Genomic DNA, 6,000 nt, shown 5'->3' with positions numbered 1-6,000 from the left:
ACAACATTGATTTCTATGGCACTCTATAGATTTGCACCCACCGAGCTGAGTGAGTTGAAGATTCAACTCTAAGAATTACTAGATAATGGTTTTATTTTCCCTAATACTTCGCATTGGGGAGCACCGACTCTCTTTTCCAAGAAGAAAGATGGTGCATTACGACTTTGTATTGATCACCAGAAGTTGAATCGGGTAACTATTAAGAATAAATACCTAATGCCACGCATAGATGATTTGTTTGACCTGTTGAAGGGGTCTTGTTATTTCTCCAAGATAGACTTGAGATCAAGTTATTACTAGTTGAGGGTAAGGGAGTAAGATGTCCAGAAGACGGCATTCCGTACGGGGTATGACCATTATGAGTTCCTAGTGATGCCTTTTGGGCTAACCAATGCACCAGCCATGTTTATGGATCTAATGATTCGAATATTTTGTGAGTTCTTAGATCGGTTTGTAGTTGTCTTTGTTGATGACATTCTGATTTACTCACCCTTCGAAGAGGAACACGAGAAATACCTGCGAGTTGAGCTTGAATTGCTTAGACTCCACAAACTATATGCTAAGTTCGGGAAATGTGAATTCTGGTTGAAAAAAATTAAATTCCTCGGCTATGTGGTATCTGGAGAAAGAGTGATGGTAGACTTTTCTAAGATAGAAGCAGTATAAGATTGGGAACAACCTAAGAATGTCTTTGAGATTCATAGTTTCTTGGGGTTGGCTAGGCATTACCGTCGATTTGTGAAGGATTTCTCTAAGTTAGCCTCACCTTTGACTAGACTAACGAGAAAGGGAATCAAGTTTACGTGGAATAAGACTTGTGAGAAGTGCTCCAGTATTGATTATTTTGGAGAAGGGTTTGGGCTATTCTGTGTATTGTGATGCTTCATGGGAAAGTTTGGATTGTGTTTTGATGCAGGAATGGAAGGTAGTAGTTTATGGCTCACGTTAGTTGAAAACACATGAGAGGAACTATCCTACCCATGATTTAGAATTAGCAACCGTGATTTTCACTGTAAAAATTTGGAGGCATTACCTTTATGGTAAGAAGTTTGAGGTGTTTTCTAATCATAAGAGTTTGAAATATCTATTATAACAGAAAGACCTAAATTTGAGGCAAAAGAGGTGGATGGAGTTTATGGAGGATTACGATTTTGAGTTGCACTATCATCTGGGGAAAGCCAATGTAGTGATTGATGCCTTGAGTAGAAAGTCCTTTAGCAGTGTAGCGAGTGTTGCCATCCGAGAATGGGAGTTTTTGGGTGCTATTGGTGAGTTTGACTTGCATCTTGGCGAGTCCGTTGAGGCAGCAACTTTTTTTTCTATAATTGCACAACCTATACTTGTGAGCTGAGTTATAAAAGCACAGAAGGGTGATCTTGAGGTAGAAACCCTCCGAGAGAAGATATCTGGTGGGAAGGTAGAGAAAGGCTTGAATGTGTATTCTGACATGAGTGTTAGATATCTTGACCGTCTTTTCGTGCCGGAGTCTTGTTGAAAGGAGGTACTCCGAGAGTTTCACCATTCATGCCTTGCGGTGCACTCAGGAGGCATAAAGATGTATCATGACCTTAATCGCTAGTTTTGGTGGAAGGAGATGAAGCATAATGTAGCCGTGTTTGTGTCGAGGTGCCTTACTTGTCAACAAGTAAAGGCCGAACATCAAAAGCCAGCGGGTTTACTGCAACCCTTGCCTATAGCCGAGTGGAAGTGGAAGCATGTCACAATGGATTTTTTTATGAGTGTTCTTAGGACTCAACGGGGTAATGACGCTATTTGGGTGGTAGTTGACCGATTGACCAAGTCAGCGCACTTTGTACTTATGCGTATGAGTGACTCGGAAGATTATCTAGCTGACCTTTAAATCAGGGACATAATTTGACTTCATGGGGTCCCTGTGACTATCGTTTCGGATAGAGATCTCCCCTTTATTGCTCGATTGTGGCAGAGCCTGCAGAATGCCTTGGGCACAAGGTTGACTTTTAGTACCGCCTATCATCCTCAAATTGACGTGCAGTCAGAGCGTACTATTCAAATCCTTGAGGATATGCTTTGAGGTTGTATCTTCCACTTTAAGGGGTCGTGGGAGAGGCACTTACCCTTAGTAGAGTTTGCCTACAACAATATCTTCCAGTAGAGTATTGGCATGGCACTGTTTGAGGCCTTGTATGGCTGACCGTGTAGATCTCTTATGTATTGGGCCGAGGTGGGTGATGCACCTATGTTGGGTCTAGAGTTGGTCTGGGAAACGACGGAGAAAGTTGTACTTATCTGTAAGAGGTTAGCTACGACTCAGAGTCATCAGAAGAGCTATGCCGACCATAGAAGGAGACCGCTATCCTTTGAGATGGGAGATTGCTTTTTCTTGAAGATATCACCTAGACGGGGTTTGATGAGGTTTAGAAAGAGTGAAAAGTTGTCTCCTAGGTTTATTGGACCTTTTGAGATCCTAGAGCGGACTGGAGAGGTAGCTTATCGTTTGGCCTTGTCACCACAGCTTTCCGGGGTTCATGACGTGTTTCATATCTATATGCTTTGAAAGTATGAGCCAGATCCTTCACACGTGTTAGGTTGGACTGAGTTAGAGGTTGATGAGGATTCCTTGTATGATGAGAGACCGGTTAACGTCTTAGATACTCAAGACCAAGTCTTGCGTAGCAAGATGATTCCTTTGGTAAAAGTGTTGTGGCAATACTATGGGGTTAAGGAGGCCACTTGGGAGCATGAAACGGAAGTCCGTGAGAAGTATCCGGGCCTATTTATTGATGTTTGAGCATATATTGAAAACTTTGTTATGTTAATGTAATCTAAACATTGTATATGTTTTGGAAACGTGAATTGTATATCAAGGGTTGAAAACTCGTTTATCATGTTGATGGAAATGGATGACCGGTGGATGGGTCATGGTGATGAATTGAAATTATTATCATTGTTGTAATTGGTTAAAACATGGTTTTAATGTTTAGTTCAAAATTTCGGGGATGAAATTTCTAAAGGGGGGATGATTATAGCGATTTTGGTTTGGACTTGACCCATTTGATGTTTTGGATTCGGGTTTTGTTGTCATATATAGTTATTCATGTCTTGTTTCCCCTTATTTGTCTTTGAGTTTGGCTTTTGGGATATGTTGATTGCGTTTGGAATAGGTTGGTAGTTTGTTTTTCAAACTTTTGTTGTCCAGAATCTTGCACCTTCGCTCGAGTGTCACTTCTAGCACACGAGCAATCTTTTTGAACTCTTAGTACTTTTGTAGGTCTGCAAAACTTCTGGAAAAGTGGTATTTTACGCTCGAGCGATACTTCTTGCGCTTGAGCGGTGTTAGCTCGAGTGGCTATTGTTGAGCTCGAGCGATGGTCTTCTGTTTGTAAAACTTCTAGGAGTTTGTATTCTACGCTTCAGTGAAGATTTTTGCGTTCTAGCAATCACATCTTTTGTGTCTGGACGCTTGAGCGACACTTCTTATGCTCAAGCGATCTGCGCGTATATTAATATGTAAAAGTCACTTTTTATATCACTTTTTAATCTCTCCCTCTCTCTCTAAACATTTTAAAACCCTAAGTTAAGACTCCTTCTCTTTAAAACTTACATTCTCTCTACAAATACACCTAGATCTATCGAGTTCTTCACCCTTGTCCCTTCGTTAAAAAAGGGTGAGCTCGGTGAGGGCTTTATTCTAATCGGAGCAAAGTTTATTTTTGGCGTCTTGGGGTTTTCTACTCTCTCTCTCTCTCTCTCTCTCTCTCTCTCTCTCTCTCTCTCTCTCTTCTTCTAAAACTTGAGGTAGGGATATCTCCACATTTTTTATGAGTTTTAACTTAGTTATTTGTTATTTCTAAACAATACTGAGATTTTGGAAGGTTTGGAACAAATCTAGGGTTTTGGGTTAAAGACCAAAATAGGGGCTTTCTAATGGTTTCATGAACATAGTTGCGGGGTTGGAAATGAGATTGAGTTATGGTGAAATAGTTGGTTTCGATATGTAGAATTGATTTTGAGAAAACAAGGGATTTGCCCTAATTATGATAAATGTTGATTTTATATAAATAATGAGATTGATATTGAAATTATGAAATTGGATTGGTTTTGATGAGGATGGTGGAGTTGGGTATGTATTACCACTCACACTTTGGAATTTGGAAAGTTTATAGTTATGAAATATTATTTATCTATTTAGAAATATCTGTTTTAGGCTATCTGTGGATGATAGCTATGATTGTTGTAGAAATTGCATGAGAATTAGGGAAATTGAAACGATTCATTTCCATCGGTTATTATTTAATATTTATACATTGCAAATGTATACTGTTTTGAGAAAAGTGGTGAATCTGGAAAGGAGTTATTGTTACATCAAATATGTTGGCCTGTGTGTCTAGGGTGAAAGTCTCGAAAACTGCGCGTATACATGGGTGCCGATCCCGGGGATGAAATATCCGTAAAATGGCAATAATCGTACTTGTATAGCCTATGTTTACATGGGTGTCAGTTTATGGTTTCCCACAGACGAAATTTCTATGAAATGTGATACTGTTTTAGAGATTTCTAGAAATATGATTCACTGCCCTTTTTTTCCCTTGAAATGAGAATGTTTTATGAACTATGACATTCATTTGGCATTGCATGGTTTTTAAAAAGAGATAAGTTGTTTTGGTACAAGCATTGCATATGCATTTACCTTATAGCTTTGTTAAGATTCATATACTGTGTTGGATTATTTTTACTCGGTTTTGGCTCATCTTATGTGGGAAAGACATTTCAGGTGCTAATGATATGCCTTCGCCAAGGCAATAGCTTGGGAGGACTCAGAGCAAGAGCTTCATTTTGTTATATTCATTTTTGCATAAGCCAAGGGCTTTAAGTATATTGGACTTAAATTCCATTTTTGTTGTAACCAAGCACTGTCTTGAAAAGTTGTAAGCCTTTAGGGCATTTATTATCTGTTTTATTTTCATATCTTATCTCTTGTTGTGACATACAATATAGATTCAGGGATAGACTTATGAATGTATATCTACATATGTCACTTTTTTGTAAACTCAATTGGAATTAATGAAAGATAATTACTTATGTTAGTGTAGTTATTTAATGTACATAATGGATGGTCTATTGCCAATTATTTCGGGGCGTTACATTTTGTGTTGTGATTACAATGTTGATATTTTGAAATGTGTTGAGGTGCCCACTTGCCTGGTTTGTGTGAGGATGACAAATGTGGGAATGTGTTTGAGGTGCCCACGTGCCTGGTTCGTGTGAGAGCGACGAATGTGGAGATGTTGTGAGGTGTCTACTGGCCGATTCGTGTGAGGAAGACGAAAGTGGAAAGGTTTGAGGTGTCCACGTGCCATCCATGAGGACGGAAAAATGTGGAGGTTGAATGTAAATTGTGTGATGTGGAATAGTTTTTAAAAGAATATGAACTCTTAGGCGTTAATACAAGTCATGCATATTTAAATCAAATATTTATTTACTTGGTTAAAGTTATTCTCCACTGTGCAATTGCTCACTCTTATTTACTAACCTTTTAGGGAATGAAGAGCCCCAAAGCTGTTAACGAAAAAGAAGAAGAAAAAGACTTTTTTTTTTATCTAACCTTTTGTGAACTTGAATTTGTAATGAAACCATGGAACTCCTCTTCTATTTTATTTTGAGTTTTGTAATTTTGTATTAATGTCTCAATGTAATTAGTAACTAGAAGGGCACTGTAATTATTTTGTAATCTTTTCTAACTCACTCGATAGAGATATGTATTTTGAAATTGTTTTGTAAGCAAAATCTGCAGTTCAATGAGAAAAAGAAATATTTGAATGGAAATGTGTTGTGTATATGTGAAGAATGTACTTTTAACTGTTCTATGTAAATTATATTGTGTGGGGTGTTACATATTGGGTCTAGAAACTGCGCAGATATATCATTTTCCTCATAAAAATTAGTATATATATTGGATCATGTTTTAAAACTAAACAAAAATACTAAAAATCATATTGAATCGCACTAAATGTGATCCTC

Source organism: Camellia sinensis, chromosome 8, assembly GCF_055761805.1.
Source record: "Camellia sinensis isolate YWXY chromosome 8, ASM5576180v1, whole genome shotgun sequence".
NCBI lineage: Eukaryota > Viridiplantae > Streptophyta > Magnoliopsida > Ericales > Theaceae > Camellia > Camellia sinensis.
The sequence above is the reverse complement of the archived record's forward strand: the minus strand, read 5'-3'. Positions refer to the sequence as shown.